The 14979-nt window shown below is 36.8% G+C and overlaps 1 long non-coding RNA gene across 1 annotated transcript; it reads left to right on the top strand.

Annotated features, from left to right (window-relative positions):
* Window positions 1-1892: 1892 nt before the first annotated feature.
* Window positions 1893-12804, top strand: LOC103101974 (uncharacterized). Its single transcript, XR_008916691.1, has 3 exons — window positions 1893-4724; window positions 11225-11383; window positions 12616-12804. It is a non-coding gene; the product is annotated as an uncharacterized LOC103101974 (long non-coding RNA).
* The last annotated feature ends 2175 nt before the right edge of the window (window positions 12805-14979 follow it).

Below are 14979 nucleotides of genomic sequence, written 5' to 3' on the forward strand. Positions count from 1 at the left end.
AAAACATGCATTGTTTTTGGGCACAACATATTGAATAGTTACAGAAGTATTCATTGCCAGTTGGAACAAATTCTCATCTTATTGACTTTGATTTGAACTTAATTCATTGCAAAAAGAATTATATGGTAATCATACTCAAAAACTGCCAATTTTAATCATTGATTCAAGCAATGAGGATGATTTTAAAGAAGGAATTGGGACAGAACTATGCTTTGGAGGAGACTAGGAAGTATATAAAGGAGAAATAAATATGGAGTATATTGCAAACATATTGCAAAGGTACAGAATTGGAAGACTGAATACCATAGACAGGGAACAGTTGCAGGCTTGTTTGACTAGGCTAGAGAGTTGGTGAATAGGAGTGACTTGTTAATTTTGGAGACAGCAATTCTAGTTGAGTGGTGGGCAGGGAAATCAGACTGAAAAGGATTCAGAATGAAAGCAATGGATCCAGATGCTTCTTTCTAGGATTTTGGCTATGAAAGAGAAAAGTGATGTCAGATGATGTTGGAAAAGATAGCATAATCAGATGAAGATTCTTAAAGATAAGGAAGAACTAGGCAGACTTTAGGTCATGATAAAGGAACCAGACAAAAAGGAGAGATTGAGGATGAGAGGCCATTATTGAAGGGGCTCCCTTGTGAGTAATATGGAAGATCTGTGAGACCAAGGGCACATCTTGACCAAAGAGACTGGCCATCTCATCAGAGACTTGAAAATGCAAAAGTACTTTACAATAGTCTAAGGCACTCTTAGACTATAAGCTTCAGTCGGAGGAAGTACATTACAGGTATGCAGTCTCATTACTTAATCTAGCTAAATACAGCTTGCTCATTAATCAAGAACTCAGCAGCTATCACAAATTCTACTAAGATTCCCCCTCCTTTTTTTTTTTGCTCCTTTCAACATTCCAAAGCAAGGTTCTTTCTCTTCAGTTTGCATGGCCACTGAGAAAATAATCTTTTTTTCCTCTTGGGTTTCCTAGGTCTTCCTATAGGCTCTGGTCTAAAAATATATTCTTTGTAGTTACTCACCACCACCTCTCCATCTCATTGAGAGATCCTTAATCAAGTTTCTCTTCTCCAGTTTTCTCAAGCTACATCTAATGGGTCCTGTCTCACTCCTAGAGCTCTTTCTGTGATCTGATGTATTTATTTAAGACTCTTTCCAAAAGTAGTTGATACAGCTTACAAGATTAATCACAATGACCTAATTTCTCCAAAAGCTTCCTCTTTTTACTTCCTATCTCCATCTCACTGACTTCCTTGTAAAATCCCCTATATGTATTCTGTTAAATATCTTCTCTACCTTTGTTAGCTAGCATACATGGATAGCATGGAGACATGGGACATATTTCTTGGCCTTCTCATATTTTCAGTTAAAACATTAGCATTTTAAAAGTTTAGTTTATATTGCACAGATAGATAAGTGTATACTAAAAAAAAATTGACTGCTAGGTAGAATTGCACCTGGAATCAGGAAGACCTGAGTTCAAATTTAGCTTCAGATACTTACTAACTATATGATGTAGGGCAGTCACTTAACTTCTCTTTGCCCCAGTTTCCTCATCTGTAAAATAAAGATAATAAAAAAATTTAAAAATTATCTTTTAATTTTTATTAAGAATTATTAATCAAATTATTTAAATAAATCATATATTTGTATTAATAATAAAATCTAATAATATATAATAAATAACACAAATAATAAATCAATAATAAATAAACACACATCAAATAACTAGATAAAACATGAATACATAAATGAATAAAAATAATAAATAATAAATAAAATCTAAAATAAAATATTTTAGATTATTAAATAATAATTAAAAATAAAAAAGTAAAGATAAAAATAAAAATAAAAACAAATGTCCCAAGGTTGTTGTGAGAATCATTTGAGTTAGTCCTTGTAATGTGCTTAGTGTCATGACTAGCACCAAAAGGTATTATATAAATGTTAGCTCTTTGGGTAGGTAGGTTGCACAGTGCATAGAACTTTGGTTCTAGAGTCAGAAATATCTGAAATAATAACAGAAATAACTGAAATAACCTCAGACGATTTTTCCAGTTTCAGTTTTAAGTGTAAATTGAAGAAGATAACAACACTGATCTCACAGGTTTTCTATCTCTATATTTGTTATTATGAAGGTTACTAGATATAATGCTATAGAACACATAGGACATGTTTCCATTTGCAAAGAGGAGAAATGAGAATTTTTCTACGTAATTTAGGCTACCCCAGTATATGCTTTCTTGCATTCGACTAATAATACCTCTTACTCACCTGCCATGCTAAGATGATATGAAGATTAATGAACTGTTATTTGCAAAATGCTTTGAGATCATCCAATGAAAGATGCAGCAAATGCACGAATGGTATTTAATCATGTCATTTTTTTGTAATAAGGATAATGAGAATGGCAATTACAGGAAAATACAGAATATAATTGATATATTTCATAAGACACCAAGAAGCTTTCAGTTGCCATCATTTCTATTTCCTGTTATTGGGAAGTAGGTGAATTTTTGAAATTTGCTTTATAAATTTTATGAGCTGCTTTTAATTATTTAAAAAAAAAAATTGGGAGATTGACCTGTAACAAGCATGGGGAGGATGGGGCTTTGCCCTAGGGTAATAGAGTACTCTTCTTACCTGAAAAGGTATAGTTTTTCCATGAAGCAACCACTGTCTCTGTCTAGTGCCTTATCACTACTACTGTGTTGTGCTACAACCATTACTACATGGATCCCATGAATCTTCTTTCTTGCCTCCCTCCCTCCAAATCATCATGGCTGTGATGGCTAGATGGCCCCCTCTTCCAGCACAGTGGAAGCTTTGGATATTCTTTCCACTGGGCTACCCCCTTGACTATTTTTGTTCTAGGTAAAGAATATTCTAAATCCTGTTCTATTTGGCACTTAATAAATATGTATTGACTGACTTATTGCAGAGATATTCTGGTGCAATGTAAATATTCCCCAAAGATCTTCAGGGCTTACAATTATGCTCCAAGGGTCAACTTCTATGAGATATGCAGGCAAATTAAAAGGAACCTACATTTGCAAATTTATAAATGGATGCATATATCATGAGCAAAACTCAGGAATTATGTAAAACTTACCTTACATGTGCATATGGAGTCTCCTCATGAGAAAAATACTGCGGTGTGAACAAAACCACTAGTATTGTAGAAGGAACTCTTTAAGCCCTGAGCTTCATCCCTGACCCTATCGCTTACTTGCTTTGTTACCCTGAGCAAGTCACTTAATTTCTCTTGGTCTCATTCTCTAAAATACTAGGATTGGACTGGAAGACCTCTACAATTCTCTTGGTACTAAACCACTATGATTCTCGATTGATTTCAGAGGCAACCAACAAAAGGAAAAAAGCCCCCCTTTTTGTGAGAGCAAGCCAAGTTTCACTGGATAGGAATGGGTGTGGGGGAGAATTCAATCTGCCAGTGGTATATGTTTAACAACTTTATCCATTCCACTTTATAGCTCGCCATTGGGCATAGACGTTTTATGACTTGTAACAGTTTAATGTGTCCTGCTGAGTTCCCTCCTCCTTCAGGTTCCCTTTCTCTTTGCTGAAGCATTTTCTGTACTGTGAGTGATGGATATTTTTGGTTGGTCAGATAAAAATACGATCCACACCAGGGTAGCAGCAATGTGTCTGATGTGCAAAACCATGGGGGGAAATCATCCCTTCTCCATCTTTCTTCCCTTCTCTATCCTTGCAGGGCGCTGACGAATGAAAAACAATTATGCACCTTGCACCATGGAGACAGCAAGTACAGAAAATAAACAGTGAATGATGAAGGGAAGTGGTTTTATTACAGGGTAAAAACAGAGAATTATCAATAACAGCAATAATGGAGAAAAATGGTAATGAATAATTAAATATAATAAAGTCATGATAACAATAAAGTGCAATGAATAATGCAATTCTATTTGTAATAATATGACTCGGTTCATCTTGATGAAGTGGCCTCTCTTTAGGCTATTTCCAACAGGCAGAGGTGTAAACACCAATCTGGCTCTATATTAGTCTCGACTCAAAACATTTCTGAGGGATCTGTGGCAGGCCTGCTTCCTTTTTCCTCAGAATTCTTCCCTAACTTCATGCTCTCTGGAGTGGGCAGGGTGTATACAATATGTTTTTTTTTCCTTTTTGTTTCCCTAGCTTGTCTCTAACCCTGGAATAGTGCTGCCAATACAACTGAACCCTCAGGAATGTTTTTGTTGCAAAAAATGCCAAGTAGTCAGGTGATCTAATGCTGGCAATCCCCAGGGTATTCAAGTACCTTCTTTCCCTTCAACCCCCCCCTTTTGCAGAAATTTACTGGAGCAATAAATCTAGTGCAATCATGGAGAAAAATTTAGGCAGGGGAACTCTAGAAAGAGAGGTGGGGGAATTGCAACAGTAAGCAAAACACCAACAGAATCCCAGGAACAGAGCAGAAATATTTCCTTTGCTTGACTTGTGTCTGGTTGCCTTCTATGTTGCCTTGTTTATTTTTGTTTGTTTGTTTTTAGCAGCTCGTCCATGCACTCTAAGAGACTTGAGTCATATAACTGGTGAAGTCAGTACCAAGGAGTTACAGTGTGGTTAGAAGGTCCATATTAACAAACAAAATGTGTTGGAAACTTCCCTCAATATGTTATCTGATTCTCAGAGAGACACAAAGGTGGCACAGCCAATGATATCTTCTCTCAAAGGTAACAAACAATAAGGCAAAGTGAATCACATCCCTTTCCCCCAAACCATGTATGTCATTCTAAAGCAGAAAAGAATGGAACATTCTGAGACCTTAGAGCATCTCATCCAAGAGACCTTTAGGGTTCTTTCTGTTGACAGATTTTGTGCACTTAACTGTTATTAGCCAACAAAAAGGTGCACACGATTAGGGGTGATGAAAGGGGTGAGCTCTGACATTTCATGTTTTAATGTATTGTTCTGGATGAAGGAGTTGGGGAAAGAGGATCTTAATTTTTCAGGTTAGCTTACATTGACTAGCAAAACATTTAGCCCTAAGGGGTCAATAAATAGCTGAACAAATGCAAAAGAAGTATGCTAGAGGCAATGCCAATGTTACCCACTTTTATATTCCTGTGTCATCACTTATCCTTGACTCTTGGGAAGATTTAAGCTAATCTGGGGTAAAAATGGTCAATAAAAATATAATATAACAATACTGTAGTATCCTTAGATGAATCCGGCTTGGCTAGGACAAGACCTTCCAGGCAACACAGGAGAACTGAAACGTGATAGCTTAACAGCTAGCTAGATGATAGATGATAGAGAGATGGAATGAACATTTTTTAAATACTCGCTATAGGGAAAAGGACTTTGTGGAGCTTTAGGCAAAGCTAACACTAGACTAATCTGTGAAGGAGAATTCCATCTCCAGAATGTGTAAGTTTTGTCTTTTCTGTGCTATTTCTTCCCAATCCTAAGCACCACCACCTCAGTCTTAGCTAGGGTCGTGTTTCTTGACTCATGCAGAGTCATCATGATATATATGCCCTGGATATGTATGCTCCTCCCTCAAACTGAGACATCAAACCAGATTTCATTGCTTCTAACACATCCTTCCTTACTCTTCTTTAAAACTCCTATTCCTTCAGCATTCTACGGTCAGATAAAAACAAAGGAAACCAAAGAATTATTAAGCAGCTATTATATACCAGGCACTGTGTTAAATGCTTTAAGAATATTATCTTGTTTGATCATCACAACAACTCTGAGACTGAAGGGATACTATTATTATCATCCTCATTTTACAGTGGAGGAAACTGTGGCAGATAGAGGTTGTGACTTACCCAATTATTAGATGTCTAAAGCTAGATTTATATAAACTCAGATTTTCCTGTCTTTGGGTCCTGTATTTTTCCTGTGCCCACTAGAATGAAATAATCATAGTTTAAAAGTATGTGGATGTAAATATATATTTATATACATGAATTTATTATTTACACATATATTGTAGCTCTCATATTTTTTTTAAAAAGTAGATGCAAAATGTATTTAACCTTCTCTGACATGATCAGAGAGGAAATAAGATGAAAGCAGTGATTGGAATATTAACGATAATGAAAACCTTTATATAGCACTTGAATGTTTGTAAAATTCTTTAATAGATCATGTTGCTGGAATCTCATAGCAACCATATAAAGTACTATTATTATCCCCATTTAGGGATGAAATATCTGAGGCTTGGAGTAATTAGGTGATTTGTCTAGGATCATATGGTAGGATTCCAATGAGTCCTTCCTGACTTTAAATACAGTGATGGCATACTGACTCTTGATAATGGGTTCATCTAATGAACTGACTTTCTGGTAGAATAATTAGGTAATATTAATAAAAAATAATAATATATAATAACAAAATAAATGGAAGCCTTTACTAGGTGACCACCCTTCAGTAGAACCTATCCAGTTGGCCATGACATTGGGAAGGAAAGCTCCTCAATGTAGGTTATAGAGCAGTGATGGTGAACCTTTTAGAGATGAAATGCTGGACCCCAACCCTGCCTTACCCCATACAGGGGAGGGAGAAAGCACTCCCATTTGACTGCTGGGCAGAGGGGTGGATGAAGTGAGGAATATCCCCAGTGAGTGGGGGGGGAGGGGTCCTAGGGGATAATAATAATCTCCATCTTCCAGGGATGTTGTAAGAATAAAATGAGATAATATTTACAAAGCTCTTAGCACAGTAGAGTAAACTTTTAATAAATGCTCATTTCCTTCCTTCACAGAATTTCAGTGCTAGGAGAATTTTTAGAGATTTTCTAGTGATTCTATTTAATTCTCTCCTTTTATAGATGATGAGGACACTAAGAACTTGATAGGTGAAAGGACCTACTCAAAGTCATATAAGTCAATGGCAGAGATGGAAGTTGAACTAGTCCTAATAACTTGCAACTTATTTTAGGGTTCAGTGAGACAATAAAATCAGGAAGGATCACGTGCTCTTCTATAGAGCTTTGTCTTTGCCTCAATATAAAACTGGAATTGAGTCTTGTCTGAGTTGGCTTGGAAGAGCCAATAATCCATTATTATTGCTCCTGAAGAGAGATTATAATGTCAGACCACTGATGTTGTAAACAGTGTTGATGAATCTTTGGCTGCAGATGTGTTTACACATCACAAAGTGAAGTGGATAGATATGCCAATTACTGGTTCATTTGATAAATGTAGACAGTCAAGCTGGATAATTCAGGCCAAATTTGGTCTCACTTTTAAGGCTGCAATAAATATAGCAACTTTTTCAAAAGAGAGTAGATCCCATTAATAAGAGAGGCTATTATTTCTATGACATGGTATTCTTTGAATTTTGTAATAATTAATATAACATGTTTCATGTTAATATATTTAATTATATAACAACTCTATACACACAACCGAAGAGTTTCTATCAGTTACTAAAAGTAATTACATGGTGTATTAACGTTTGCAAAATACCCTATATATGTTATCTCTTTTGATCCTCATAACAACCCCACAGGGGAGTTACTATTTTCCCATTTTACAGATGAGAAAACTGGGGTTAAAAGCAGTTAAAAACTTCCTCAGTGTCATATGGCTAGTTAGTTATCTGAGGTGGGATTTGAACTGAAGTCTCCCAAGTTCAGCCCTCTGTTCACAATACTAACAAGCAATGATTAAGCATTGACAATACGTCAGGCATTGGAGATAAATATTTGCCCTTAAAGAGCTCACATATGTTCAGCAGTTACTGCTTACAGGCAGTTGTCTCATTGGATCTGAATTAGGTATGATTGTGACCCACACTGTAGGGATGAGAAAACTGAGACTTAGAAAGTGACTTGACCAGGGTCACACAATGACTAGGTGTCCGAGGCCAGATTCAGGTGTGGGCTTTTTGATTCCAAATACAGCACTTGAGCCCCTATACTTCTCCGAAGAGTTCTTTCTCCATTTTTTTGCTTCCTATCAAACCACATGGATTTGAAGCTTGAGTTAGATGTGGTCTCTGCTCCCCCTCCCATATATTGATGAGAAATAATAGGTCATTGTTTCCTAATTAGGCAGACATTATACAACTGTAAAATAGGTTATCTATAAAAGTTGTAACTGCTATCGTGCCTTTTATGCTCTGCTTCTGGAATAAATGGTGACTTGCTCAACGGCTGCCATCCCTATAGTCAGTTTTATAGAAAAACAAAAAAACAAAAACCCCAAACCAAACCACTGTTTAGAAGCTGGTCATGAGAAGGGTTGATGTGTATTTCCATCCTTTCCCTTCCTCACTTGCCTGCAGGCTATTAAAGTCACACACAGAGAAGGATCCATATTCCTATGCATTTGGAACTTTTCCCCTATTGCTGCCCTGGGTCCTAACAGCAGGCGAGCTCTGACTAGACTCGAGTTTTATGGCAGGTCTGGGAGAGGCTTTGTTTCCCATTCTTGCTGTAGTTATCCTTTGGTGGAGCTCAGGCTTGACTGTCTCCCAACTGGGGGAAAGAAGCACTTGGCTGATTTGGGTGATTCCTGGACCCCTCCCCCCTTTTCTGGTGGAATGGAGGATGTTGCCCAGGGAGGATTAAGATCTATAATAACAAAACAGGAACCCTCACGTTTAACCAAAGTTAGATTTATAGTGGAGTTTAAGGAGATTACTTATGGCTGGAAACACATGTGTATGAATGTCTCTGCAGTTACAAGTGCAAAAAGGGTGAGAAATTATCAGAGACACCAAGCAAAGGGAAAAAAAAAAGCAGCCCCCACCCCCACCCCAACCCTCAAAGGCTATTTACCATTTTCAGTTTTCCAGTTGGCCCTCAATTATTTTTCTTTTTTTGGCTGCTCCTGCTGCTATGGATGCTGATTAGGAACAAAGCCATAACCTGCAATGAACCCCACACTAACACATCTGGAAAACTATTTGCTCTGCAGATAAAGTAAGGTTATTTGAGTCTGCACTATCATGCAGGGTCATAGCTACATTGGAGTATTAGAGGACATCAGTGCCCTAGGGGAAAAGTCTTCCCTCTTCCATCTGAGTTACTTATGAGGTGGTGAGGGAGACACTAACTAGCAATTCAATTCAATTTAATTTAACACACATTTGAGGATTTGGTAGCTCTGCTATTACTCTGAATTCCCTGAACAGCAGCTTATGCTTTGCAAACTCAGGCTACTGTCCTGGCTCTTCTCTTGTTGAAGACATGGAGTGCCTTATTAATGGATGGTTGAACAGTCAATCAGCATTAGACTGGTAAGTATAATAATCAATTAAAACTATGGCTAGTTGGCTTCATGTTAATTGACAGCTCAACCAGTTAGGGAAATGGTTAGAAAGAGGAAAAAAGCATTGAATCCTTCCCCCACACATTTCATGTAGCAAAATATTATTTTTTTTTCAGAATATTTTTCCATGGTTACATGATATTCCTCCCATTCCCCAGTATTTCCTCCTCCTCCCAAAGTTGACAAGCAGTTCCACTGGGATATACATGTATCATTGTTCAAAATGTATTTCCATATTATTCATATTTGCAGTAGAGTGATCTTTTAATATCAAAACCCCAATCATATCCCCATTGAACTATGTGATTGATCATATGTTTTTCTTCTGCATTTTGGGTTCCACAGTTCTTTCTCTGGATGTATATAACATTCTTTCTCAAGAGTTCCTCTAAATTGTCCTGAGTCATTGAATTGCTTTTAGTAGAGAAGTCTGTTACATTCGATTGTGCCATAATGTATCAGTCTCTGTACAATGTTCTTCTGGTTCTGCTCCTTTCACACTGCATCAAGTCCTGGAGGTTCTTCCAGTTCACATGGAATTCCTCAGGTTCATTAATTCTCAGCATAATAGTATTCCATCACCATCAGATACCATAATTTGTTCAGCCATTCCCCAATTGAAGGCTTGTCCCTCATTTTCTAATTTTTTGCCACCACAAAGAGCATGGCTATAAATATTTTTATACAAGTCTTTTTCCTTATTATCTCTGGGGTACAACCCAGCAGTGGTATGGCTAGGTCAAAGGCTAGGCATTCATTTAAATCCCTTTGGGTATAATTCCAAATATAGCAAGAAATTATGGGATAGTTTATCACAGTGTGTTGGACTTTGAGTTATAATACTGACTCTGTCATTTATTTGTTGAATATTCTTGAAAGTGGCTTTTATAGCCCTTTTATTAACCTCAGTTTCCTCATCTGTAAAATCACTGGCAAACCTATGGCACACATGACAGAGGGGGCACTCAGAGCCCTTTCTTTGGGTACGTGTGCTGTTGCTCCAGCAGAGTTAGACAGTTGGTTACTAGAAAGCCAGAGAGATGCCAGGGTGTGTGTTTTTCTCCCCTTCACCTGAGGATATTTTTCACATCCTCCATCCCTCTAAAAGGTTCACCATCACTGGCCTACATAGTCTCTAAGGTTCAATTTAGAGCTAATATTCTATCACTTTATAAGAATTTTTCCTATTACGTGGTCCAGTACTGTGTCTAAGGGAGACTGCCTCAGTATATCTGGCTGTTGAATGTTTTATATTGATGGAGGTACCCAAAAGACCTAGCTGTACAGTATTTTCTCTCAGAGTTTGAAGACTCTTTTGAGCCATCTGTTTATTTTGAATTTTTATTCTCTAATTTCACTGTTAAAAGTGGTATAGCTGATAAAGAAAACCAGTTTTGGAGGCAGAAAGAAGAATGTTCAGATTCCACCTCTGATCCAAACTGGCTCTTGTGTCTGTTCAAGTCCACTAGTCTCTCAATGCTCTGGCAACTCTCTAAGACCAAAAGTTTCAGAGAAGTTCTTGAGCTGCACTGGCAGAGAGACTTCCCTGTATCAGGGTAATCATAGTTCTAGTTCTTTACCTAAAATACATTCTTTTCTAGGTAGACTCCAGGAAATTCTCAGAATGATAGGATTGCAGATTTGGAAGGGACATTACTGACCATCTTGTTCAACCCCCAGCTGAAGTAGAAACCTTTCACTGCCTCATATAATAAAATCATTATCCGTTTCCTTGAAGACCCCCAATAGGTGGGATATTATTACTTCCTAAAGCAAGCCATTTAATTTATTGGTAGCTTTAATTATTAGGAAGGATTTTTTAAAAATTTCCTGACATTTACCCTAAATTTTCCATGAAGGGCCCAATTCCTTGAAGCTATTTCCTTCTGGTTATTGTTGCTTCTTATCCATTTGTCTTCATTATGTCTTGACTTTTGATACAGATGCTGCCATCAGCTACTCCCAAGACAGTGGAATTCCTGAGCTGCTATTAAGCTCCAACTGTCAGTAAAACTTCTGATGGGACATCTGGATCTCTTGAATCCATAAGGTTGCCCAGGCACTCTCATCTCAGAATACTAATATTCCCAAGATCAGAAAAGGTAAACACAAAACAAAATCACTCCTTTTATAGTCATGGGCTTGCTTAACCAGGATATAAATTGTTTTTTTAAAAAAAATTTTAGAAGATATTTTATCAATTATGTGTAATGAGTTTTCCATGTAAGTTTTCTGAAGTTATAAAATTCAAATTTTCTCCCTTCTTCTTTCCCTTACCCTTCTGTGAGATGGTAACCTATTTGAACTGTATTACATGAATCATCATACAAAGTCGATTTCCATATGGTTCATTGTTGTAAGAGAATATTCATATAAAATCAAAAGCCCTTAATAGAAATCCAAATGAACTAAAGTGAAAAATAGTATCCTTTGATTTGCATTCTCACTCCAAAAGTTCTTTTTCTGGAGGTGGATAGCATTCTTTGTCATAAGTCCTTCAGATTTGTCCTCAATCATTGTATTGCTGAGAGTAGCAAAGTCTTTCTCAGTCACTCATCCCACAATATTGCTGTTACTCTGTACAATGCTTTTATGTTTCTGCTTATTTATTTCACTCTGCATTGGTTCAAGCTCTTTCTGAAATCATCCTATTTATCATTTCTTACAGCTCAGACATATACTTGTAGTTGCTGTTTGCATAGATGGAGAACTGAGCAACTGTTCTTATCTCCTCTTGGTTTTTGGGAGGCAGCTCACACAACCTCTTCACTTCAAAGAGAGGGAAGAAGAGGATGAATGAAGGGAGGAAAAAGAAAGAAAAAGCCAGAGAAAAAGAGAAACAAACCCAAGTAGACTAACACAGAAAGAGACAGAGATAGAGACACAGAGAAAGAGAGACATAAGAGACAGAGACAATGAGACTGGGCACCCTTTTGTATACACACTTACTTCTGGCTCAGCAATCGCCAAGTCATCAGTTCAGTAGACAACTAGAGGTCTCTTTATTACCCTGCAATACAAACCTCTGAGTCATCCTGGTCTGAAATAAGTTCAATCCAAGCTTCCATATTGTTGTTTAGACTTGGTATCAAGCAGTGTATATCTCTACAATGTATGTAGAGTCTACATGATCTGAGGGCAGTCTATACCCCATTATACAGGCAATTCAAAGAATTGTTACTTGTTTTGAGACAGAGAAAAAGACAGAGAGAGAGAGATCCAAAAAATGCCTTGTTAACTGAACCTCCTTCCCCCCTTACAAGTATATGATGCTTCTGTGTCAGGCTTGTGATCTGCTTCCAAAATGTCTCATATATTTCTGCTTTCTGTACAGGTGGTCTGTAATATATATACTCCAAGGACGAAGTTGTTTCTCTTTCTCCCTCCAATCATGTTCATTCAGATTCATGGACCATCAATGTCAAAGACCTGATCTTAAAGTGCATATAGCCCACAACACTCCCAAGTGTGGCTTGAACCAATTTAAAATGTATCAGCAAAATATTTAACAAAATAAATAAAACACAATAAAACATAGATAACATTGATATGTTGTTTTTTAAGTCAATGTAAGACCTATAGGAATCCTCATGTGTAGTTTAGTGGTCCCCATTTCTATTTGAGTTTGACACCATTGCTCTGAACCATAACTGAATTTCCTTATATGCCTATAGCTTCATAATGAAAAGGGAACCAAATCCTTATTTCTTTTAAAGAAGATATATCCACCCAAAGCAATATTCTGCTATATATTTTTCCCTACCAGCCAACAAGTATATTAAGTATCTGATATATCTCAGGCACTGGGTTAAATATTGGGCATATAAAACAAGACAAAAATAGTCCCTCCTCTTAAGAATCTGATAATCTAATTAGCAAGACTACTTGCAATCAATTATGTACAAACAGGATATATACAGGGTAAATTGGAGATAATGGCAAAGGGAAGTCACTAAGCCTAAGAAGGACTGGAAAAGACTTCTTTTTAAAGGTGAGACTTTAGCTGAGACTCAAAGAAAGGTAGGGATCAGGGACAAGGAGGGAGAGACTTTCAGGCATGGAGGAGAGCAGGTCTTTGTGATAACTCTGAAATCAAATTTGCCTCCTTATTCATTTATTTAGGTTGCTGCCTAAATTTTGTGCATTCATGTATAGATATTTGAGACCAAAGAATTTTAATTATTAGTTCATTTTCTTAATTATTAGTTCTTGTACCCTGTGAATTTGTGTCTCAAATGCTATTTTTCTTCTTGCATTCTAACTACTTTCTATTATATTTACTTTGGTAGATATTTAGATAGTTTTCTCCTTACTTCATCATTTTTAGCTTAAATCCCTTTTTATTCAACTTTTAAGACACTAGGAAAATATATTCTTATAAGTCTTATTTAGATACATTCCATCCCTAGTTGTTCAGTTGTTTTTTAGTCATGCCCAACTCTTTGTGATAGTATTCTAGATTTTCTTGACAAAGATACTGGAGTGATTTGCAATTTCCTTTATTCCAGATCATTTTATAGATGAGAAAACAGGCAAACAGAGGAAGGTGACTTGCCCAGGGTCATACAGCTAGTAAATCTCTGAGTCTAGATTTGAACTCAGGTCTTCCTGACTCCAAGACATGTACTCTATCCACTGTACCACCTAGCTGTCAAAGTTAAGAGAAAGAATCATCTATTATTATTGTTGTTATTATTATTTAATGATACGATGATAATGTTAACAATAATCACATGTATGTAGCACTTTCAAATTTAAAGGAACTTTACAGTTTATTTCATTTGATCCTTACAATGACCTTATTATCTCCATCTTACACTTGATGAAACTGATATAGAGAGAGATGTTGAATGACTTGCCCAAGGTCATCAGCTAGTTAGTAACTGAGGCAGGATTTTAACTCGTTTTTTTCTACTCCAAGATTAGTTTCCCCAGAATTACTTAGTTGCCTTCATGCCCCTTATAATGGCTTTTAAGCCACAGCCCCCAAATCCAAATTTCATTCTCAGATATCAACTTTCAAGTCAACTCAAATCTATTTCTCTTTTGTATTCATTGCCATCAATGGGAAGCAGTAATAAAAACACCACCTGTGCCCCTATGTCCTATTGTTTCTTGCCTAAGGTTTTATAATCTTGGGAACCAATTTTTAGATTTCTTCTGGTATTATCCTTTGTCCCCACCCGTGACCAGCAGAAATGGATAAGAGTTAACCATTTTAACTAGTTTTGGACTGTTCCCTACTGTCTCTTGATTGTGCCCTGCGAAGACAATAGATCCCTTTAATTGTTATTAGGTCAACAAATACCTGTCTTACTGCCCCTAAGTGGTGAATCACTGATTGCTTTTCTCTTCTTCTAACCATTCCTTGATTTTTCACTTGGCAGCTTCTTTGAATCTACTTCATCATTCCTCAGAGGTCAGCCAGCCTCCTTCCCAATGAATGCCTGCATGAATGAACAAAAAAAAAAACCCAATTATTAAATGCCAAGCACTGCTAAGTATTAGGGAGAGTGGATTCATAAGGAGTTTAATGACACAAATACAATAGTCATGATAGCTAATATTTATATGGCATTTTAAGTTATAGATAGTTCTTTGCCTATTGTACTTCTTCTGATTCTTACCACACACTTGCAAAATAAGTGACATTCATTTATCTATCATGCTATTATTAGAGACAGCTGTGGCTCAGTCA

The sequence above is a fragment of the Monodelphis domestica genome, chromosome 2 (assembly GCF_027887165.1).
Source record: "Monodelphis domestica isolate mMonDom1 chromosome 2, mMonDom1.pri, whole genome shotgun sequence".
Lineage (NCBI taxonomy): Eukaryota > Metazoa > Chordata > Mammalia > Didelphimorphia > Didelphidae > Monodelphis > Monodelphis domestica.